Raw genomic sequence first — 25,906 nt, 5'->3', positions numbered from 1 at the left:
CCAAAAGGAAAGAGAGGTAGCGGTCGCCTTCTGACCTCTCCTCTTACCAGAATAGATAACAAACAAAGAAGTTGTTTGTCTGAAATCCTTAGGTGCTTGTAAATAGAACTTTAAAGCACGAACCACATCAAGATTGTGTAACAGACGTTCCTTCTTCGAAGGATTAGGACAACAATTTCCAAGATAAAAACTTAATATCTATGGAATTTAAGGGTTCAAACGGAACCCCTTGTAGAACTGAAAGAACTAAATTCAGACTCCATGGCGGAGCCACAGGTCTATAAACAGGCTTGATTCTGACTAAAGCCTGAGTAAACGCTTGAACGTCTGGTACCTCCGCCAGACGTTTGTGTAAAGAATAGACAAAGCAGATATCTGTCCTTTTAAAGGAACTAGCTGACAATCCTTTCTCCAATCTTGGAGAAAAGACAATATCCTGGGAATCCTAATCTTACTCCATGAGTAACCCTTGGATTCGCACCAAGAAAAATATTTTCGCCAAATCTTATGGTAGATTTTCCTGGTGACAAACTTTCTAGCCTTAATCAGGGTATCGATAACCGACTCAGAGAAGCCACTCTTTGATAGGATTAGGTGTTCAATCTCCAAGCAGTTAGACGCAGAGAAATTAGATTTGGATGTTTGAAAGGACCTTGTAGTAGAAAGTCCTGCCTCACTGGCAGAGTCCATGGTGGAACGGATGACATGTCCACTAGGTCTGCATACCATGTCCTTAGGTGCTTGTAAATAGAACTTTAAAGCACGAACCACATCAAGATTGTGTAACAGATGTTCCTTCTTCGAAGAAGGATTAGGACAACAATTTCCAAGATAAAAACTTAATATCTATGGAACGTAAGGGTTCAAACGGAACCCCTTGTAGAACTGAAAGAACTAAATTCAGACTCCATGGCGGAGCCACAGGTCTATAAACAGGCTTGATTATGACTAAAGCCTGAGTAAACGCTTGAACGCCTGGTACCTCCGCCAGACGTTTGTGTAAAGAATAGACAAAGCAGATATCTGTCCTTTTAAAGGAACTAGCTGACAATCCTTTCTCCAATCTTGGAGAAAAGACAATATCCTGGGAATCCTAATCTTACTCCATGAGTAACCCTTGGATTCGCACCAAGAAAAATATTTTCGCCAAATCTTATGGTAGATTTTCCTGGTGACAAACTTTCTAGCCTGAATCAGGGTATCGATAACCGACTCAGAGAAGCCACGCTTTGATAGGATTAGGTGTTCAATCTCCAAGCAGTTAGACGCAGAGAAATTAGATTTGGATGTTTGAAAGGACCTTGTAGTAGAAAGTCCTGCCTCACTGGCAGAGTCCATGGTGGAACGGATGACATGTCCACTAGGTCTGCATACCATGTCCTGCGTGGTCACGCGCTATTAGAATCACCGACACCCTCTCCTGCTTGATTCTGGCAACCAGACGAGGAAGGAGAGGAAACGGTGGAAACACATAAGCCAGAATGAAAGACCAAGGCGCTGCTAGAGCATCTATCAGCACCGCCTGAGGATCCCGGGACCTGGACCCATAAAGAGGAAGTTTGGCATTCTGACGGGACGCCATCAGATCCAATTCTGGAGTGCCCCATAGCTGAATCAGCTGAGCAAATACCTCCGGGTGGAGTTCCCACTCCCCCAGGTGAAAAGTCTGATGACTTAGAAAATCCACCTCCCAGTTGTCTACTCCTGGGATGTGAATTGCTGAGAGGTGGCAAGAGTGATCCTCCACCCACCTGATTATTTTGGTTACTTCCATCATTGCTAGGAGACTCTTTGTTCCCCCTTGATGGTTGATGTAAGCTACAGTCGTGATGTTGTCCGACTGAAATCTGATGAATTTGGCCGCAGCTAGCTGAGGCCATGCCTGAAGAGCATTGAATATCGCTCTTAGTTCCAGAATGTTTATCGGGAGAAGAGCTTCTTCCCGAGACCATAAGCCCTGAGCTTTCAGGGAGTCCCAGACTGCACCCCAGCCCAACAGACTGGCGTCGGTCGTTACGATGAGCCACTCTGGTCTGCGGAAACACATTCCCTGAGACAGGTGATCCTGAGACAACCACCAGAGAAGAGAATCCCTGGTCTCCTGGTCCAACTGTATTTGAGGAGACATCCACTGTTTGAGCATGCATAGTTGCAGTGGTCTGAGGTGTATCCGAGCAAAAGGGACTATGTCCATTGCCGCTACCATTAGTCCGATTGTCTCCATGCACTGAGCTACAGATGGCAGAGGAATGGAATGAAGAGCTCGGCAAGTGGTTAAGAGTTTTAACTTTCTGACCTCCTTCAGAAATATTTTCATTTCTACCGAGTCTAATAGAGTTCCTAGGAAGGAAACTCTAGTGAGAGGGGAGAGAGAACTCTTTTTGATGTTCACCTTCCACCCGTGAGACCTCAGAAAGGCCAAAACAATTTCCGTGTGAGACTTGGCTCTTTGGAAAGTCGACGCCTGAATTAAGATGTCGTCTAGATAAGGCGCCACTGCTATGCCCCGCAGCCTTAGAACCGCCAGGAGGAACCCTAGCACTTTTGTGAAAATTCTGGGAGCAGTGGCCAACCCGAAAGGAAGTGCCACAAACTGATAATGCTTGTCCAGAAAGGCGAACCTGAGAAACTGGTGATGATCTCTGTGGATAGGAATGCGCAGATACGCATCCTTTAGATCCACGGTAGTCATATATTGACCCTCCTGGATCATTGGTAAGATTGTTCGAATGGTCTCCATCTTGAATGATGGGACTCTGAGGAATTTGTTTAGAATTTTGAGATCCAGGATTGGTCTGAAAGTTCCTTCTTTTTTGGGAACCACAAACAGGTTTGAGTAAAAACCCAGCCCTTGTTCCACAATTGGAACTGGGTGAATCACTCCCATTGTATGTAGGTCTCCTACGCAGCGTAAGAACGCCTGTTTCTTTGTCTGGTCTGTAGACAGACGAGAAATGTGCAACCTTCCCCTTGGAGGGGAGTCATTGAATTCTAGGAGATATCCCTGGGATACAATCTCTAAGGCCCAAGGATCGTGTACGTCTCTTGCCCAGGCCTGAGCGAAGAGAGATAGTCTGCCCCCTACTAGATCCGAGGGCTACCCTTTCATGCTGTCTTGGAGGCAGCTGCAGGCTTCTTGGCCTGTTTACCCTTGTTCCAGCCCTGGTAAGATTTCAAGGCTGCCCTGGGTTGTGAAGTGTTACCCTCTTGCTCTGCCGCAGGGGAGGATGGAGCGAGACCGCTCCTGAAATTTCGAAAGGAACGAAAATTATTTTGTTTGTTCTTAGTCTAAAAGGACTTGACCTGAGGGAGAACATGGCCTTTTCCCCCAGTGATTTCTGAGATAATCTCTTTCAATTCAGGCCCGAAAAGGGTCTTTCCTATGAAAGGGATGTTCAGTAGTTTGGATTTTGACGACACATCGGCCGACCAGGACTTTAGCCATAGCGCCCTGTGTGCCAGAATGGCGAAACCTGAATTCTTTGCCGCTAACTTAGCTAGTTGGAAAGCAGCATCTGTGATAAAAGAATTAGCCATCTTAAGAGCCTTAATTCTGTCCATAATGTCCTCATTTGAGGTCTCCGTCTGGAGTTACAGGAACAATGCACGCTATAGGTTGGAGAAGAAAACCTTGATGAACAAAAATTTTCTTAAGTAAACCATAGGGTCTTTAAAAGCACAACTGTCCTCAATTGGTATGGTTGTGCGTTTAGCAAGTGAAGAAACAGCCCCCTCCACCTTAGGGACCGTCTGCCACGAGTCCCACATGGGGTCAGATATGGGGAACATTTTCTTAAAAACAGGAGGGGGAACAAAAGGAATACCTGGTCTATCCCACTCCCTAGTTACTATATCCGCAATCCTCTTAGGGACCGAGAACACATCAGTGTAAACAGGAACTTCTAGGTACTTGTCCATTTTACACAATTTCTCTGGAACCACCAAAGGGTCACAATCATCCAGAGTAACTAATACCTCCCTGAGCAATAAACGGAAGTGTTCTAGTTTAAATTTAAAAGCCAACGTATCAGAGTCTGTCTGAGGAGCAACCTTTCCCGAATCGGAAATTTCTCCCTCAGACAGCACATCCCTCGCCCCCATTTCAGAGCGTTGTGAGTGTATATCGGATACGGCTACTAAAGCGTCAGAATGCTCATAATCTGTTCTTAAAACAGAGCTATCACGCTTTGCAGGTAACACAGGCAGCTTAGATAAAAATACTGAGAGGGTATTATCCATAACTGCCGCCAAGTCTTGTAAGGTAAAAGAGTTAGACACGCTAGAGGTGCTAGGCGTCGCTTGAGCGGGCATAACTGGTTGTGAAACTTGGGGGGAGGTCAACGGGCTAACCTCATTAACTTCTGTCTAAGAATCATCTTGGGCCACATTTTTAAGTGCAACAATATGGTCTTTAAGGTGTATAGACATATCAGTACAAGTGGGACACATTCTGAGAGGGGGTTCCACCATGGCTTCTAAACACATTGAACAAGGATTTTCCTTGGACTCAAACATGTTTAACAGACTAGTAGTAAGACAAACAGGCTTAGAAATCACTTTAATGAAGCAAAAACACACTTTGCAAAAAAACGTTACTGTGCCTTTAAGTTATAAAAAGGGCACACAATTTTCCAAAACAGTGAAAAATGCACCAAACTTTTTGAAATTTTCACAGTATGTACCTAAAGCATTGGTAAGATTGCACAACTAGCAATAAAAACGATTAACCCCTTAATGCCCAAACCGGATCAATAGTAAGCTAACAGACCGGTTAAAACAACTTTAGCACCTTGCCACAGCTCTGCTGTGGCCCTACCTTCCCTTAGGAGTCAGATTTATGGGGAAAAAGCTTCTTATGGGTCCTCAAACTGTAGCAGGAGCCTCCATGTGAAAACAGCCTGAAGAACTAGTCAATCTAACTGCGCATCTGAAGAGCGAAATTAGGCCCCTCCCACCTTACTCCGGTGCTGTGAGGCCTAAAGAAACACTCCCAAGAGTTATAATATTAGCCATGTGGGTAACAACCCCTGAAAGAAACCCAAAGGGACCTTCAAAGTGTCTCAAAAAACGATATTTATTAGTAAAAATCGTTTACCATAAAAAAGTGTCAACTTGCCATAAAATAGTGTCAACCAACATAAATTAGCCCTGTTATGTAAGTTTGTAATTCCATACTTAGTCTCTGAATAAAGCTTACCCTTCCCTCATGGGGATCTTATCAGTCCTTTTCTAGCATTAACACAGTCTTGTCTAGAAATAAATGACTGAACATACCTTATTGCAGCCTAACCTGCAAACCGTTCCCCCCAACTGAAGTTTTCTTTTACTCCTCAGTCCTGTGTGGGAACAGCAGTGGAATTTAGTTACAACATGCTAAAATCATCTTCCTCTCTGCAGAAATCTTCATCACTTTTCTGCTGGAGAGTAAATAGTACAAACCGGTACCATTTAAAATAACAAACTTTTGCTTGTAGAAACAAAAAACTACAAATCTAACACCACATTCACTTTACCTTTCCGAGAGGGACCCTGTTGCTTAGAGCCGGCAAAGAGAATGACTGGGGGGTGGAGCTAGAGGGGGAGCTATATGGACAGCTCTGTTGTGTGCTCTCTTTGCCACTTCCTGTTAGGAAGGAGAATATCCCACAAGTAAAGGATGAATCCGTGGACTGGATACACCTTACAAGAGAAAATTACTTTAGTGTGATATATTGTGTAATTTAAGTTAAATAAACCTGAGCCTACATCAGTAGCAGTCACATCTGGGCGAAACAACCCATGAAATGACATCATCACAACAGTAAATACAACCTGTGTCATACAGTAAAGGGAGTTAGCTGGGAATCAGTTACTTTACTTGCTACAAATAAAGCCTCATTGTAACCAATCAGAATTCCCACGTGAGATGTATTACAGGGCTTGGTGAGGTTTTTGAAACTAAAATCTATTCACCTGTGCCCTGCATCCCCCATACATGTCACACACTTACACTCACCTCTACCCTGCACCCCTCAGACACATCACACATGTACACTCACCTGTGCCCTGTATCCCTTAGACACATCACACACGTACACTCACCCTGCATCCACCAGACACATCACACACGTACACTCACCTGTGCCCTGCATCCATCAGACACATCACACGCGTACACTCACCTGTGCCCTGCATCCCTTAGACACATCACACACGTACACTCACCTGTGCCCTGCATCCATCAGACACATCACACATGTACACTCACCTGTGCCCTGTATCCCTCAGACACATCACACACGTACACTCACCTGTACCCTGAATCCCTCAGGCACATGACACATGAACACTCACCTGTGCCCTGTATCCCTCAGGCACATGACACATGTACACTCCCCTGTGCCCTGTATCCCTCAGTCACATCACACATGTACACTCACCTGTGCCCTGTATCCTTCAGACACATCACACACGTAAACTCACCTGTGCCCTGTATCCCTCAGACACATCACACATGTAAACTCACCTGTGCCCTGTATCCCTCAGACACATCACACATGTACACTCACCTGTGCCCTGTATCCTTCATGCACATCACACACGTACACTCACCTGTGCCCTGTGTCTCTCAGACACATCACACACGTACACTCATCTGTGCCCTGTATCCTTGACCTGATCCTCGATGCACTCTCTCAAACTTCACAAACTCCCCCTTTCCTCTTTCTGACCACCATCTCCTTACTTGCAACATACCATCCCTCCCTACAACTCTCCCTCCTTCAACTCCTCACACCAAACTTCACAGAAGCATTATGTCATTAGATCAGCAACAGCTTGCTAATTCCCTCAAACCTCTCCTCTCATCCTTCTCCTTTTCCTGCCCTGAACAATCTATCTGCCAGTATAATTCCACCCTTATATCTGTCCTTGACAATCTCGTCCCTCTTACCATAGCTCGGAAATCACACACTCATCCTCAGCCCTGGCATACTCCTCTGACATGGTACCTACGCAGATGTTCCCGTACTGCTGAGTGGCACTGGAGAAAATCTCGTAGTTCAGCTGATTTTCTTCATTACAAATTCATCTTGATCGCCTACTATTCTGCCCTTAATCTCCATAAGCAAAACTACTTTTCTACTCTTATCTCTAATCTTTCTTCAAACCCAAAACGTCTGTTCTCCACTTTCAATACTCTCCTCCGCCCTCCCCCACCTCCTAATACAACTTCTCTGTCAGCTCAAGACTTTGCCAGAAACTTCAATAACAAAATCGACTCCATCAGAAATGAAATCAGCTCTCAACATAATTCCATTCTCCCCCTCCCCTCAAACACTCTCAACCACAACCCACATAACATTAAACTTAGCTCATTCTCCCCCGTTACTAAGAAGTTTCAGAACTTATACTGCGTTCTCACCTCACTACCTGTCCCCTTGACCCTATCCACTCACAGCTACTCCCCTCCCTCTCTGCATTTTCGACCTCTCCCTCAGCACTGGTATATTTCCCTCATCGCTGAAACATGCACTGGTCTCACCTATCCTCAAAAAACCTTCCCTTGATCCTACCTCCCCATCCAACTACCGCCTTATTTCCCTCCTCCCTCTTGCCTCAAAGCTTCTCGAAAAACTAGTATATGCACGCCTATCTCACTTCCTTACGTTAAACTCCTTTCTTGACCCACTGCAATCTGGATTTCGTCCCCATCACTCCACAGAGACAGCAATTGTTAAGGTTACCAACGACCTACTTACAGCAAAATCAAAAGGCCACTTCTCTCTGCTTATCCTCCTTGATTTGTTTGCAGCCTTTGACACTGCTGACCACCCTCTTTTGCTCCAAATCCTCCAATCCTTCGGCATCTGTGACACAGCCCTTTCGTGGCTCTCTTCCTACCTGTCAAACCGTACCTTTAGTGTAGCCTTCTCTGGGGCCTTCTCTGCCCCGTCACCACTTTCTGTCGGAGTACCACAAGGCTCTGTTCTCGGTCCCCTTCTCTTCTTAATCTACACGTCATCACTAGGTTCCCTAATGAAGTCCCACAGTTTCCAATATCATTTGTATACCGACGACACCCAAATCTACTTCTCTGCACCAGACCTACCTCCTTCCTTGCTAACCCGTGTCACTAACTGTCTTTCTCACATCTCTTCCTGGATGTCCTCTCACTACCTCAAGCTAAATCTCTCCAAAACTGAGCTCCTCATTTTCCCCCATTCTTCCAAAATCTCCACCCCCCAATCTCTCTATAACTGTCAACAACTCCATCATTACACCAACCACCAAAAGAAGGCACCCGGTCTCCAACAATCCCAGCGGACTCGAAAGCTTGAAAACTTGAAAGCTTGAACACTTGAAAAAGGACCAGTATTTCAGGTAAAAGCAAAAGGTCTTTAGACATCCAAAAACATGTTAAGTCAGGCTGGGTCAAACATGTTTCGTATAGGAATACTGTCACAACTTTATCAATGACCACCTGCAAACAAATGGCTAAACAGCAAGAAATATATACCTGCAAAGCACCTCCCTAAATTCTAACACCCTATCAGGGCTGCAAACCTTTTAATTGATATAAAGCACACCTATGTTTAACATTCTTTAAATTAAGCCAATAAAAGGAAGTGTATAGAAAAGGGGGGGGGGGAGCAGGCACTAAGCATAGATATTAGGTATACCTCTAAAATGCAGACATGTATATGTACACTTATTTGTTAAATTTGTATTATTTGAATATGATTTAGCTTATTCTGAAAATAAACCCTAAGTCCCTACACTCTCTAAATGGAAAGTTCAAAAAGATAATCCTTTTACTTTTTTCTCTGACAGCCCCTCTGGGGTATATGGAAGCAAAAAGATACACTAAAATGACAGTGTAAATATACAGAATAATATTCTATTGCTTACAATATACATAATAAAAAGAATGTACAAAAAATGTCAATATGCATATCTTATTTAACAAAAAGTTTTATATCCCATTCGGAATTCAAACCCTTTGGCACTACAGTCTCCAATTGAAAAATCCAAAAAACTTCCCTTTGTCTGAGAGTTTCCTCTCTGTTGCCCCCTCTTGGGTGTCTGGGAAAAAAATGAATACATTGAAATGCCAAAAGGGAAGTATCAGAATGGTGTTCTTTCTAAAAATGAAGTGACACAGGAGTTGTAGAAAGTGGGTCTTCTATGGACCTAAGATGCTCCAAAAATCTATCTTTCAGGGGGCGTGTAGTGAGCCCTACATATTGCTTATAGCACCCCCTGCAGGTAAGAAGATAAATTGCAAATGTAGAATTACAAGTAGAATATTGTTGTATCTGGTAGACTTTACCTGTAACTTGGGACTTAAACTCAGTGCCAAACAAGGCATGAGCACAAGATTTACATCTACTGCTATTACATTTATGAAACCCAGGCTTTAGAGAAAGCCAATTTTCCTTTTTTATTTTTGGCAGCATGGATGGAGACAAAATGTTGCCTAAAGTTTTGGCTTTGCGAGACACAAAGCCACATCCTACCTGTACTGTCTCTCTAAGCCCATCGTCAGCTTCTAATATAGGCAGAGAGTCACGCACTATTTTACAAATTTTATGATATTCACTACTGTATGTAGTGATGAATTTTGGTTTGTTCTGTACGGGGTTAAACTCCCTTTTAGTGTCAAACAGTGACTCTCTATCCAGAGGATCAACCTGTTTTTTGGCCCTTTCAAGGTTATTCTTATCATAACCTCTTTGTAAAAAACGATCAGTTAGTTCCTTGGCATGGAATTCATATCTTGCAGGATTAGTGCAATTGCGTTTAACACGAATGTATTGACTCTTGGGTATAGATACTACTGTATGCCGAGGATAACAGGAAATAGCATTTAGGATGGTATTCCCAGCCACCTCTTTACGGTACGATTCTACCTCAATACTTTGTTCATCAACACTAGCCAGTAGTTCTATGTCCAAATAGGAAACACTCTTTACTGGTTACATGAGTACATTTTTAATTCAGATCATTATCCTGTAAATACGCTATAAAGGAGGGAATTGTCTCCTCTGACCCTTTCCAGACAAACAACAGGTCATCAATATAGCGACCAAAAATATTACATGTTCCCTATATGGATTAATATCTCCAAAGACGCGGGACAGCTCCCACCAACCCAAATAAAGGTTGGCGTAGGATGGGGCAAACTTTGCCCCCATATCTGTCCCGCGTCTCTGGAGATAGTAGTCACCTTCAAACATAAAGAAATTATGTGTAAGCAGAAAATCAATAGATTTAATAAATTCCTTCAATTCGGTATTATAGCCGGAGAATTTGTCCGGGAAAAATGTAACTGCCTCAATACCCTTATCATGAGGTATGCATGTATAAAGGGAAATAACATCCACTGAAATGAATGAATACCCTGGTTCCCATTTTAATTTCTCAATCTGTTGAATGACATCACTAGTGTCTCTCACATAGCTGAATAATTTGACAACCATGGGTTGTAAGTAGGCATCAATTATCTCAGAAAGGGGTTCTATTAGGGAACCAATACCAGCCACTATTGGGCGACCTGGAGGCTTCCACAAACTCTTATGAATTTTAGGCAGATAATGAAAAAACATAATTTATGTAAGAATTTACCTGATAAATTAATTTCTTTCATATTGGCAAGAGTCCATGAGCTAGTGACGTATGGGATATACATTCCTACCAGGAGGGGCAAAGTTTCCCAAACCTCAAAATGCCTATAAATACACCCCCCCACCACACCCACAATTCAGTTTAGCGAATAGCCAAGAAGTGGGATGATAAGAAAGGAGCAAAAGCATCAACAAGGAATTGGAATAATTGTGCTTTATACAAAAAAATCATAACCACCATAAAAAGAGTGGGTCTCAAGGACTCTTGCCAATATGAAAGAAATAAATTTATCAGGTAAATTATTACATAAATTATGTTTTCTTTCATGTAATTGGCAAGAGTCCATGAGCTAGTGACGTATGGGATAGCGAATACCCAAGATGTGGAATCTTCCACTCAAGAGTCACTAGAGAGGGAGGGAATAAAATAAAAACAGCCATATTCCGCTGAAAAAATAATCCACAACCCAAAAAATAAGTTATATTCACTTTGAAAGAAAAAAAAATTAAATCAAAAGCAGAAGAATCAAACTGAAACAGCTGCCTGAAGAATTTTTCTACCAAAAACTGCTTCCGAAGAAGCAAATACATAAAAATGGTAGAATTTAGTAAATGTATGCAAAGAGGACCAAGCTGCTGCTTTGCAAATCTGATCAACTGAAGCTTAATTCTTAAAAGCCCACGAAGTGGAGACTGATCTAGTAGAATGAGCTGTAATTCTCTGAGGCGGGGTTTGACCCGACTCCAAATAAGCTTGATGAATCAAAAGTTTCAACCAAGAAACCAAGCAAATAGCAGAAGCTTTCTGACCTTTCCTAAGACCAGAAAATAAAACAAATAAACTGGAAGTCTTCCTGAAATTTTTAGTAGCTTCCACATAGTATTTCAAAGCTCTTACCACATCCAAAGAATGTAAGGATCTCTCCAAAGAATTCTTAGGATTAGGACACAAGGAAGGGACAACAATTTCTCTACTAATGTTGTTAGAATTCACAACCTTAGGTAAAAATTGAAAAGAGGTCCGCAAAACTGCCTTATCCTGATGAAAAATCAGAAAAGGAGACTCACAAGAAAGAGCAGATAGCTCAGAAACTCTTCTAGCAGAAGAAATAGCCAAAAGGAACAACACTTTCCAGGAAAGTAGTTTAATGTCCAAAGAATGCATAGGCTCAAATGGAAGAGCCTGTAAAGCCTTCAGAACCAAATTAAGACTCCAAGGAGGAGAAATTGATTTAATGACAGGCTTAATACGAACTAAAGCCTGTACGAAACAGTGAATATCAGGAAGAATAGCAATCTTTCTGTGAAATAAAACAGAAAGAGCGGAGATTTGTCCTATTAAGGAACTTGCAGACAAACCCTTATCCAAACCATCCTGAAGAAACTGTAAAATTCTAGGAATTCTAAAAGAATGCCAGGAGAATTTATGAGAAGAACACCATGAAATGTAAGTCTTCCAAACTCTACAATAAATCTTTCTAGAAACAGATTTACGAGCTTGTAACATAGTATTAATCACTGAGTCAGAGAAACCTCTATGACTTAGAACTAAGCGTTCAATTTCCATACCTTCAAATTTAATGATTTGAGATCCTGATGGAAAAACGGACCTTGAGATAGTAGGTCCGGCTGTAACGGAAGTGGCGAAGGCGGGCAACTGGACATCCGAACCAGATCCGCATACCAAAACCTGTGTGGCCATGCTGGAGCCACCAGCAACACAAAAGACTGTTCCATGATGATTTTGGAGATCACTCTTGGAAGGAGAGCTAGAGGCGGGAAGATGTAAGCAGGTTGATAACACCAAGGAAGTGTCAGCGCATCCACTGCTTCTGCCTGAACATCCCTGGACCTGGACAGGTATCTGGGAAGTTTCTTGTTTAGATGAGAGGCCATGAGATCTATCTCTGGAAGCCCCCACATCTGAACAATCTGAGAAAACACATCTGGATGGAGAGACCACTCCCCTGGATGTAAAGTCTGGCGGCTGAGATAATCCGCCTCCCAGTTGTCTACGCCTGGGATATGCACCGCAGAGATTAGACAGGAGCTGGATTCCACCCAGGCAAGTATCAGAGATACTTCTTTCATAGCTTGGGGACTGTGAGTCCCACCCTGATGATTGATATATACCACAGTTGTGATATTGTCTGTCTGAAAACAAATGAACGGTTCTCTCTTTAGTAGAGGCCAGAACTGAAGAGCCCTGAGAATTGCACGGAGTTCTAAAATATTTATTGGTAATCTCGCCTCTTGAGATTTCCAAAACCCTTGTGCTGTCAGAGATCCCCAAACAGCTCCCCAACCTGAAAGACTCGCATCTGTTGTGATCACAGTCCAGGTTGGGCGAACAAAAGAAGCCCCTTGAACCAAACGATGGTGATCTATCCACCATGTCAGAGTGTCATACATTGGGATTCAAGGATATTAATTGTGATATCTTTGTATAATCCCTGCACCATTGATTCAGCATACAAAGCTGTAGAGGTCTCATGTGAAAATGAGCAAAGGGGATTGCGTCCGATGCTGCAGTCATGAGACCTAAAACTTCCATGCACATAGCCACTGAAGGGAATGACTGAGACTGAAGGAGCCGGCATGCTGCGACCAATTTTAAACGTCTCTTGTCTGTTAGAGACAGAGTCATGGACACTGAATCTATCTGGAAGCCTAAAAAGGTGACCCTTGTCTGAGGAATGAAGAAACTTTTTGGTAAATTGATCCTCCAACCATGTTTCCGAAGAAACAACACTAGTTGATTCATGTGAGATTCTGCAGTATGTAAAGACTGAGCTAGTACCAAGATATTGTCCAAATAAGGAAACAATACCCTGTTCTCTGATTACAGATAGTAGGGCACCCAGAACCTTTGAAAAGATTCTTGGAGCTGTTGCTAGGCCAAATGGAAGAGCAACAAATTGGTAGTGCTTGTCTAGAAAAGAGAATCTCAGAAACTGAAAGTGTTCTGGATGAATCGGAATATGAAGGTATGCATCCTGCAAGTCTATTGTGGACATATAATGTCCTTGCTGAACAAAAGGCAGAATAGTCCTTATAGTCATCATCTTGAAAGTTGGTACTCTTACATAACGATTCAAAATTTTCAGATCCAAAACTGGTCTGAACAAATTTTCTTTCTTTGGTACAATGAATAGGTTTGAATAAATCCCAAACCTTGTTCCTGAGGAGGAACTGGCATGATTACCCCTGAAGACTCCAGGTCTGAAACACACTTCAGAAAAGCCTGAGCTTTTACTGGATTTACAGGGATGCGTGAGAGAAAAAAATCTTCTCACAGGAGGTCTTACTTTGAATCCTATTCGATACCATTGAGAGACAATGCTCTGAATCCAATGATTTTGGACAGTTTTTATCCAACAATCCTTGAAAAACCTTAATCTGGCCCCTACCAGCTGAGCTGGAATGAGGGCCGCACCTTCATGCGGACTTAGGGGCAGACTTTGGTTTCCTAAATGGCTTGGATTTATTCCAATTTGAGGAAGGCTTCCAACTGGAAGCAGATTCCTTGGAAGGAGGATTGAGTTTTTGTTCCTTATTCTGACGAAAGGAACGAAAACGGTTAGAAGCCTTAGATTTACCCTTAGGTTTTTTATCCTGAGGCAAAAAAACTCATTTTCCTCCAGTGATAGTTGAAATAATAGAATCCAACTGAGAACCAAATAAATTATTGCCTTGGAAAGAAAGAGATAGTAATCTAGATTTAGATGTCATATCAGCATTCCAAGATTTAAGCCACAAAGCTCTTCTAGCTAATACAGCTAAAGACATGGATCTAACATCAATTTTGATAATATCAAAAATTGCATCACAAATAAAATGATTAGCATGTTGCAGTAAGCGAACAATGCTAGATATGTCAAAATCCAATTCATGTTGCGCTAAATTTTCCAACCAGAAAGTTGATGCAGCCGCAACATCACCCAAAGAAATAGCAGGTCTGAGAAGATGACCTGAATATAAATAGGCCTTCCTTAGATAAGATTCAAGTTTCCTATCTAAAGGATCCCTAAAGGAAGTGCTATCTTCCATAGGAATAGTGGTACGTTTAGCAAGAGTAGAAATAGCCCCATCAACTTTGGGGACCTTTTCCCAAAACTCTATAGATTTTGCTGGTAAAGGATACAATCTCTTAAACCTTGAAGAAGGAATAAAGGAAGTACCTGGCTTATTCCATTCCCTAGAAATCATATCAGAAATAGCCTCAGGAATGGGGAAAAACACCTGGGGAAACCACAGGAGGTTTAAAAACAGCATTTAAACGTTTATTAGACTGAACGTCAATAGGACTGGTTACCTCAATATCCAAAGAAATTAACACTTCTTTTAATAAAGAACGCATATACTCTATTTTAAATAAATAAGTAGATTTGTCAGTGTCAATATCTGAGGAAGGATCTTCTGTTTCAGATAGATCCTCATCAGAAAAGGATGAATTATTATGTTGTTGGTCATTTGAAATTTCATCAGCTAAATGAGAAGTTTTAAAAGACCTTTAACGTTTATTAGAAGGTGGAAATGCAGACAAAGCCTTCATAATAGAATCAGAAACAAATTCTTTAAAATTTACAGGTATATCATGCACATTAGAAGTTGAAGGAACTGCAACTGGCAATGTACTATTACTGATAGAAACACTATCTGCATGTAAAAGTTTATCATGACAACTATTACAAATGACATTCGGTGGAATAATTTCTACAATTTTACAACAAATGCACTTAGCTTTGGTAGAACCGATGTCAAGCAGCAATGTTCCAGCAGAAACTTCAGAGGCAGGATCAGATTGGGACATCTTGCTCAATGTAAGAGAAAAAACAACATATAAAGCAAAATTATCTATTTCCTTAAATGACAGTTTCAGGAATGGGAAAAAATGCAAAAGCATAGGCCTCTTGATAGAAAAGAAAGCAGGAGGCAAACAACAATGGGGTATTAAAATAATGAAGAAAAAATTACCGGAAATGACACACTTGCGTCACTAATGCCGCCGCTGTGTGAAAGGTCTCGGCATCACGTATGATGCCATAAATGACGAAGTTGTGTCAAAAACGTATTTTTCTGCGCCAAAAGAGTTCGCTCCAAAAATGACGCAATAAAGTCTAACATTTGACGCACCCGCGGGCCTAATACCCGCAATTGCAAAAAGTAGTCAAATTGAAAAAGACTAAACCCCAGGTAAGAAATACATTTCTTAAAGTGTTTATATTCCCAAATATGAAACTGACAGTCTGCAGAAGGAAATACATGAACCTGACTCATGGCGAATATAAGTACAATACATATATTTAGAACTTTATATAATTAGCATAAAGTGCCAAACCATAGCTGAGAGTGTCTTAAGTAAATGAAAACATACTTACCAAAAGACACCCATCCACATATAACAGATAGCCAAACCAGTACTAAAACAGTTATTAGTAGAGGTAATGGTAAATTTGAGAGTATATCGTTGATCTGAAAAGGGAGGTAGGAGATGAATCTCTACGACCGATAACAGAGAACCCATGAAAAAGACCCCCGTTAGAGAAATCATCGTATTCAATAGGTGATACTCCCTTCACGTCCCTCTGACATTCGCTGTACTCTGAGAGAAATCGGGCTTCAACAATGCTGAGAAGTGCATATCAACGTAGAAATCTTAGCACAAACTTAATTCACCACCTCCATAGGAGGCAAAGTATGTAAAAACTGAATTGTGGGTGTGGTGAGGGGTGTATTTATAGGCATTTTGAGGTTGGGGAAACTTTGCCCCTCCTAGTAGGATTGTATATCCCATATGTCACTAGCTCATGGACTCTTGCCAATTACATGAAAGAAAATGAATGTCAAGTTAATATCCAATTGCTGAGGTGAATAATAACACAATACTGTATCACTTTATATAGAGCAGAGCAGAGCAAAACCCTGCAAATTCCAATTTTAGCAGCGTCTTACAGGGCATGAAAAACATAATTTATGTAAGAACTTACCTGATAAATTCATTTCTTTCATATTAGCAAGAGTCCATGAGCTAGTGACGTATGGGATATACATTCCTACCAGGAGGGGCAAAGTTTCCCAAACCCCAAAATGCCTACAAATACACCCCTCACCACACCCACAATTCAGTTTAACGAATAGCCAAGAAGTGGGGTGATAAAAAAGTGCGAAAGCATATAAAATAAGGAATTGGAATAAATTGTGCTTTATACAAAATCATAACCACCACAAAAAAAGGGCGGGCCTCATGGACTCTTGCTAATATGAAAGAAATGAATTTATCAGGTAAGTTCTTACATAAATTATGTTTTCTTTCATGTAATTAGCAAGAGTCCATGAGCTAGTGACGTATGGGATAATGACTACCCAAGATGTGGATCTTTCCACACAAGAGTCACTAGAGAGGGAGGGATAAAATAAAGACAGCCAATTCCTGCTGAAAATAATCCACACCCAAAATAAAGTTTAACGAAAAACATAAGCAGAAGATTCAAACTGAAACCGCTGCCTGAAGTACTTTTCTACCAAAAACTGCTTCAGAAGAAGAAAATACATCAAAATGGTAGAATTTAGTAAAAGTATGCAAAGAGGACCAAGTTGCTGCTTTGCAAATCTGGTCAACCGAAGCTTCATTCCTAAACGCCCAGGAAGTAGAAACTGACCTAGTAGAATGAGCTGTAATTCTCTGAGGCGGAGTTTTACCCGACTCAACATAGGCAAGATGAATTAAAGATTTCAACCAAGATGCCAAAGAAATGGCAGAAGCTTTCTGGCCTTTCCTAGAACCGGAAAAGATAACAAATAGACTAGAAGTCTTACGGAAAGATTTCGTAGCTTCAACATAATATTTCAAAGCTCTAACAACATCCAAAGAATGCAACGATTTCTCCTTAGAATTCTTAGGATTAGGACATAATGAAGGAACCACAATTTCTCTACTAATGTTGTTGGAATTCACAACTTTAGGTAAAAATTCAAAAGAAGTTCGCAACACCGCCTTATCCTGATGAAAAATCAGAAAAGGAGACTCACAAGAAAGAGCAGATAATTCAGAAACTCTTCTGGCAGAAGAGATGGCCAAAAGGAACAAAACTTTCCAAGAAAGTAATTTAATGTCCAATGAATGCATAGGTTCAAACGGAGGAGCTTGAAGAGCTCCCAGAACCAAATTCAAACTCCAAGGAGGAGAAATTGACTTAATGACAGGTTTTATACAAACCAAAGCTTGTACAAAACAATGAATATCAGGAAGAATAGCAATCTTTCTGTGAAAAAGAACAGAAAGAGCAGAGATTTGTCCTTTCAAAGAACTTGCGGACAAACCCTTATCTAAACCATCCTGAAGAAACTGTAAAATTCTCGGCATTCTAAAAGAATGCCAAGAAAAATGATGAGAAAGACACCAAGAAATATAAGTCTTCCAGACTCTATAATATATCTCTCGAGATACAGATTTACGAGCCTGTAACATAGTATTAATCACAGAGTCAGAGAAACCTCTTTGACCAAGAATCAAGCGTTCAATCTCCATACCTTTAAATTTAAGGATTTCAGATCCTGATGGAAAAAAGGACCTTGTGACAGAAGGTCTGGTCTTAACGGAAGAGTCCACGGTTGGCAAGAGGCCATCCGGACAAGATCCGCATACCAAAACCTGTGAGGCCATGCCGGAGCTACCAGCAGAACAAACGAGCATTCCTTCAGAATCTTGGAGATTACTCTTGGAAGAAGAACTAGAGGCGGAAATATATAGGCAGGATGATGCTTCCAAGGAAGTGATAATGCATCCACTGCCTCCGCCTGAGGATCCCAGGATGTGGACAGATACCTGGGAAGTTTCTTGTTTAGATGGGACGCCATCAGATCTATTTCTGGAAGTTCCCACATTTGAACAATCTGAAGAAATACCTCTGGGTGAAGAGACCATTCGCCCGGATGTAACGTTTGGCGACTGAGATAATCCGCTTCCCAATTGTCTATACCTGGGATATGAACCGCAGAGATTAGACAGGAGCTGGATTCCGCCCAAACCAAAATTCGAGATACTTCTTTCATAGCCAGAGGACTGTGAGTCCCTCCTTGATGATTGATGTATGCCACAGTTGTGACATTGTCCGTCTGAAAACAAATGAACGATTCTCTCTTCAGAAGAGGCCAAAACTGAAGAGCTCTGAAAATTGCACGGAGTTCCAAAATATTGATCGGTAATCTCACCTCCTGAGATTCCCAAACTCCTTGTGCCGTCAGAGATCCCCACACAGCTCCCCAACCTGTGAGACTTGCATCTGTTGAAATTACAGTCCAGGTCGGAAGCACAAAAGAAGCCCCCTGAATTAAACGATGGTGATCTGTCCACCATGTTAGAGAGTGTCGAACAATCGGTTTTAAAGATATTGTTTGAGATATCTTCGTGTAATCCTTGCACCATTGCTTCAGCATACAGAGCTGAAGAGGTCGCATGTGAAAACGAGCAAAGGGGATCGCGTCCGATGCAGCAGTCATAAGACCTAGAATTTCCATGCATAAGGCTACCGAAGGGAATGATTGTGACTGAAGGTTTCGACAAGCTGCAATCAATTTTAGACGTCTCTTGTCTGTTAAAGACAGAGTCATGGACACTGAATCCATCTGGAAACCCAGAAAGGTTACCCTTGTCTGAGGAATCAAAGAACTTTTTGGTAAATTGATCCTCCAACCATGATCTTGAAGAAACAACACAAGTCGATTCGTATGAGATTCTGCTAAATGTAAAGACTGAGCAAGTACCAAGATATGGTCCAAATAAGGAAATACCACAATACCCTGTTCTCTGATTACAGACAGAAGGGCACCGAGAACCTTTGTAAAAATTCTTGGAGCTGTAGCTAGGCCAAACGGCAGAGCCACAAACTGGTAATGCTTGTCCAGAAAAGAGAATCTCAGGAACTGATAATGATCTGGATGAATCGGAATATGCAGATATGCATCCTGTAAATCTATTGTGGACATATAATTCCCTTGCTGAACAAAAGGCAAGATAGTCCTTACAGTTACCATCTTGAACGTTGGTATCCTTACATAACGATTCAATATTTTTAGATCCAGAACTGGTCAGAAGGAATTCTCCTTCTTTGGTACAATGAAGAGATTTGAATAAAACCCCATCCCCTGTTCCGGAACTGGAACTGGCATAATTACTCCAGCCAACTCTAGATCTGAAACACATTTCAGAAATGCTTGAGCTTTTACTGGATTTACTGGGACACGGGAAAGAAAAAATCTCTTTGCAGGAGGTCTCATCTTGAAACCAATTCTGTACCCTTCTGAAACAATGCTCTGAATCCAAAGATTGTGAACAGAATTGATCCAAATTTCCTTGAAAAAACGTAACCTGCCCCCTACCAGCTGAGCTGGAATGAGGGCCGCACCTTCATGTGGACTTAGAAGCAGGCTTTGCCTTTCTAGCTGGCTTGGATTTATTCCAGACTGGAGATGGTTTCCAAACTGAAACTGCTCCTGAGGATGAAGGATCAGGCTTTTGTTCTTTGTTGAAACGAAAGGAACGAAAACGATTATTAGCCCTGTTTTTACCTTTAGATTTTTTATCCTGTGGTAAAAAAGTTCCTTTCCCACCAGTAACAGTTGAAATAATGGAATCCAACTGAGAACCAAATAATTTGTTACCCTGGAAAGAAATGGAAAGTAAAGTTGATTTAGAAGCCATATCAGCATTCCAAGTTTTAAGCCATAAAGCTCTTCTAGCTAAAATAGCTAGAGACATAAACCTGACATCAACTCTGATAATATAAAAAATAGCATCACAGATAAAATTATTAGCATGCTGAAGAAGAATAATAATATCATGAGAATCACGATGTGTTACTTGTTGCGCTAAAGTTTCCAACCAAAAAGTTGAAGCTGCAGCAACATCAGCCAAAGATATAGCAGGTCTAAGAAGATTACCTGAACACAGATAAGCTTTTCTTAGAAAGGATTCAATTTTCCTATCTAGAGGATCCTTAAACGAAGTACCATCTGACGTAGGAATAGTAGTACGTTTAGCAAGGGTAGAAATAGCCCCATCAACTTTAGGGATCTTGTCCCAAAATTCTAATCTGTCAGACGGCACAGGATATAAATGCTTAAAACGTTTAGAAGGAGTAAATGAATTACCCAATTTATCCCATTCCTTGGAAATTACTGCAGAAAAAGCATTAGGAACAGGAAAAACTTCTGGAATAACCACAGGAGCTTTAAATACCTTATCCAAACGTTTAGAATTAGTATCAAGAGGACCAGAATCCTCTATTTCTAAAGCAATTAGTACTTCTTTAAGTAAAGAACGAATAAATTCCATTTTAAATAAATATGAAGATTTATCAGCATCAACCTCTGAGACAGAATCCTCTGAACCAGAGGAGTCATCAGAATCAGATCATCATTTTTGGCGCAAAATAACGTCAAAAAAATGACGCAACTTCCGGCGACACGTATGACGCCGGAAACGGAAATAGAATTTTTGCGCCAAAAGAGTCCGCGCCAAGAATGACGCAATAAAATGAAGCATTTTCAGCCCCCGCGGGCCTAACAGCCCACAGGGAAGAGTCAAATTTTTTGAAGGTAAGGAAAAATGATTAAATCAAATGCATTATCCCAAATATGAAACTGACTGTCTGAAAATAAGGAAAGTTGAACATTCTGAGTCAAGGCAAATAAATGTTTGAATACATATATTTAGAACTTTATAAACAAAGTGCCCAACCATAGCTTAGAGTGTCAGAGAAAATAAGATTTACTTACCCCAGGACACTCATCTACATGTTTGTAGAAAGCCAAACCAGTACTGAAACGAGAATCAGCAGAGGTAATGGTATATATAAGAGTATATCGTCGATCTGAAAAGGGAGGTAAGAGATGAATCTCTACGACAGATAACAGAGAACCTATGAAATAGACCCCGTAGAAGGAGATCACTGCATTCAAATAGGCAATACTCTCCTCACATCCCTCTGACATTCACTGCACGCTGAGAGGAAAACCGGGCTCCAACTTGCTGCGGATCGCATATCAACGTAGAATCTAGCACAAACTTACTTCACCACCTCCATCGGAGGCAAAGTTTGTAAAACTGAATTGTGGGTGTGGTGAGGGGTGTATTTGTAGGCATTTTGGGGTTTGGGAAACTTTGCCCCTCCTGGTAGGAATGTATATCCCATACGTCACTAGCTCATGGACTCTTGCTAATTACATGAAAGAAAGACTAACACATTGTGCATGTACATATTCTGTAACATATGCAAATAAATGCTCCTGGTGATAAAATGTATCCGTGCAGCTTACCCCAATGATGGATCATACACGACCAACAGCAAATACAGGCATTACTGTGGATACCACTCACACCAACGAAATGACCGCACAGTCAAATCAGCCGCCTTCACACTATGTGCATCCTAAACACGCTCACATCTCACTGCTCACTTTGTCCCCCGCTGATGACGTCATCCACTGATGCCACTCACGAGCGCTCCATCCAACGCTCCAATATAGAAATACACCAACCACCAAAAGAAGGCACCCGGTCTCCAACAATCCCAGAGGATTCGAAAGCTTGAAAACTTGAACACTTGAAAAAGGACCACTATTTCAGGTAAAAGCATAAGGTCTTTATTTAGACATCCAAAAACATGTTAAGTCAGGCTGGGTCAAACATGTTTCGTATAGGAATACTGTCACAACTTTATCAATGACCACCTGCAAACAAATGGCTAAACAGCAAGAAATATATACCTGCAAAGCACCTCCCTAAATTCTAACACCCTATCAGGGCTGCAAACCTTTTAATTGATATTAATCCATATAGGGAACACGTAATATATTTTGGTCGCTATATTGATGACCTGTTGTTTATCTGGAAAGGGTGAGAGGAGACAATTCCCTCCTTTATAGCGTATTTACAGGATAATGATCTGAATTCAAAATTTACTCATGTAACCAGCAAAGAGAGTTTCCTATTTGGACAAAGAACTACTGGCCAATGTTGATGAACAAAGTATTGAGGTAGAATTGTACCGTAAAGAGGTGGCTGGGAATACCATCCTAAATGCTACCTCCTGTTATCCTCGGCATACAGTAGTATCTATACCCAAGAGTCAATAAATTCGTGTTAAACGCAATTGCACTAATCCTGCAAGATATGAATTCCATGCCAAGGAACTAACTGATCGTTTTTTACAAAGAGGTTATGATAAGAATAACCTTGAAAGGGCCAAAAAACAGGTTGATCCTCTGGATAGAGAGTCACTGTGACACTAAAAGGGAGTTTAACCCCGTACAGAACAAACCAAAATTCATCACTACATACAGTAGTGAATATCATAAAATTTTTAAAATAGTGCGTGACTCTCTGCCTATATTAGAAGCTGATGATGGGCTTAGAGAGACAGTACAGGTAGGATGTGGCTTTGTGTCTCGCAAAGCCAAAACTTTAGGCAACATTTTGTCTCCATCCATGCTGCCAAAAATAAAAAAGGAAAATTGTCTCTCTCTAAAGCCTGGGTTTCATAAATGTAATAGCAGTAGATGTAAATCTTGTGCTCATGCCTTGTTTGGCACTGAGTTTAAGTCCCAAGTCACAGGTAAAGTCTACCAGATACAACAATATTCTACATTTGTAATTTATCTTCTTACCTGCAGGGGGTGCTATAAGCAATATGTAGGGCTCACTACACGCCCCCTGAAAGATAGATTTTTGGAGCATCTTAGGTCCATAGAAGACCCACTTTCTACAACTCCTGTGTCACTTCATTTTAAGAAAGAACACCATTCTGATACTTCCCTTTTGGCATTTCAATGTATTCAGTTTATTCCCAGACACCCAAGAGGGGGCAACAGAGAGGAAAAGGAAGACAAAAGGAAGTTTTTTGGGATTTTTTGATTGGAGACTGTAGTGCCAAAGGGTTTGAATTCCGAATGGGATATAAAACTTTTTGTTAAATAAGATATGCATATTGACATTTTTGTACATTCTTATTATTATGTATATTGTAAGCGATAGAATATTATTCTGATATTTACACTTAGTCATTTTAGTGTATCTTTTTGCTTCCATATACCCCAGAGGGGCTATCAGAGAAAAAAGTAAAAGGATTATCTTTTTAAACTTTCCATTTAGAGAGTGTAGGGACTTAGGGTTTATTTTCAGAATAAGCTAAATCATATTCAAATAATACAAATTTAACAAATAAGTGTACATATACATGTCTGCATTTTAGAGGTATACCTAATATCTATGCTTAGTGCCTGCTCCCCCCCCTCCTTTTCTATACACTTCCTTTTATTGGCTTAATTTAAAGAATGTTAAACATAGGTGTGCTTTATATCAATTAAAAGGTTTGCAGCCCTGATAGGGTGTTAGAATTTAGGGAGGTGCTTTGCAGGTATATATTTCTTGCTGTTTAGCCATTTGTTTGCACGTGGTCATTGATCAAGTTGTGACAGTATTCCTATACGAAACATGTTTGACCCAGCCTGACTTAACATGTTTTTGGATGTCTAAATAAAGACCTTATGCTTTTACCTGAAATAGTGGTCCTTTTTCAAGTGTTCAAGCATTCAAGTTTTCAATGTTTCGAGTCCTCTGGGATTGTTGGAGACCGGGTGTCTTCTTTTGGTGGTTGGTGTATTTCTATATTGGAGCGTTGGATGGAGCGCTCGTGAGTGGCACCGGTGGATGACGTCATCAGGGGGGGACGATGTGAGCGTGTTTAGGATGCACATAGCGTGAAGACGGCTGATTTGACTGTGCGGTCATTTCGTTGGTGTGAGTGGTATCCTGAGCACTGCCTGTATTTGCTGTTGGTCGTGTATGATCCATCATTACCCCTACCATGCATGCCCGATGACTCGGGGTCACATTTGACTCAGATCTTTCTTTCACTCCTCACATTCAGTCCTTGGCTAAAGCTTGCCGCTTCCACCTTAAAAACATCTCTAAAATTAGACACTTCCTTACACAAGACACAACTAAGATTTGAATCCACTCATTCTTTCCCGTCTCGATTACTGACACTCTGTCCTCTCTGGTCTCCCCAACCTGCCGCCTAGCTCCTTTACAATCCATAATGAATGCCTCTGCCAGACTCATCTTCCTTACACGTCGCTCTTCATCTGCTACACCTCTCTGCCAATCCCTTCACTGGCTTCCTCTTGCCTCTAGGATCAAACACAAAATTCTCACTCTGACATACAGAGCCCTCAACTGCACTGCTCCCCCCTATATCTCAGACCTTGTCTCCAGATACTCTCCCTCCCGTCCCCTTCGCTCTGCTCATGACCTCTCCAGACTGGCTCCCATCTTGTGGAACTCTCTGCCTCGCTCCACAAGACTCTCCCCTAGTTTTGAAAGCTTCAAGCGCTCCCTAAAGACTCTACTGTTCAGGGATGCATACAACCTACGCTAACCTTACTTTATACCGGCTCCACTCCTCCATTGCTATCCCCTGAACCCCCTTAGCATGCAAGACTAAGAGTTAAGCTGTTTGTAGATCACCTTCTTAAGAGCTGACTACAACAGTGCAACTCTTGGCAGGGCCCTCTACCCATTTGATCCATATAATTGATTTGTTGTACTCCGTCTTTGTTTATAGCGCTGCGGAATCTGTTGGCGCTCTACAAATAACCGATAATAATAATCCCTCAGACACATCACATGTACACTCACCTGTGGCCTGTACCCCTCAGGCACATCACACATGTACACTCACCTGTGCCCTATATCCTTCAGACACATCACACAGTACACTCACTTGTGCCCTGTATCCCTCAGACACATCACACATGTACACTCACCTGTGCCCTGTATCCCTCAGACACATCACACATGTACACTCACCTGTGCCCTGTATCCCTCAGCCACATCACACACGTACACTCATCTGTGCCCTGTGTCCCTCAGACACATCACACATGTACACTCATCTGTACTCTGCATCCCTCAGTAACATCACACACGTACACTCACCTGTGTCCTGTATCCCTCAGACACATCTCACACGTACACTCACTTGTGCCCTGTATCCCTCAGACACATCACACACGTACACTCACTTGTGCCCTGTATCCCTCAGACACATCACACATGTACACTCACCTGTGCCCTGTATCCCTCAGACACATCACACACGTACACTCACTTGTGCCCTGTATCCCTCAAGCACATCACACATGTACACTCACCTGTGCCCTGTATCCCTCAGACACATCACACATGTACACTCACCTGTGCCCTGTATCTCTCAGACACATCACACATGTACACTCAC

The 25,906-nt window shown here is 41.6% G+C and overlaps 1 protein-coding gene across 1 annotated transcript in view; it reads right to left on the bottom strand.

Moving 5' to 3' along the window:
- Positions 1-25,906, bottom strand: part of LOC128657946 (oocyte zinc finger protein XlCOF7.1-like) — a 198,719-nt gene that overhangs the window by 23,858 nt on the left and 148,955 nt on the right. The window lies entirely within an intron of this gene.

This window comes from Bombina bombina, chromosome 4 (assembly GCF_027579735.1).
Source record: "Bombina bombina isolate aBomBom1 chromosome 4, aBomBom1.pri, whole genome shotgun sequence".
In the NCBI taxonomy this organism is placed as follows: domain Eukaryota; kingdom Metazoa; phylum Chordata; class Amphibia; order Anura; family Bombinatoridae; genus Bombina; species Bombina bombina.
This window is presented reverse-complemented; position numbering and strand designations above follow the sequence as displayed.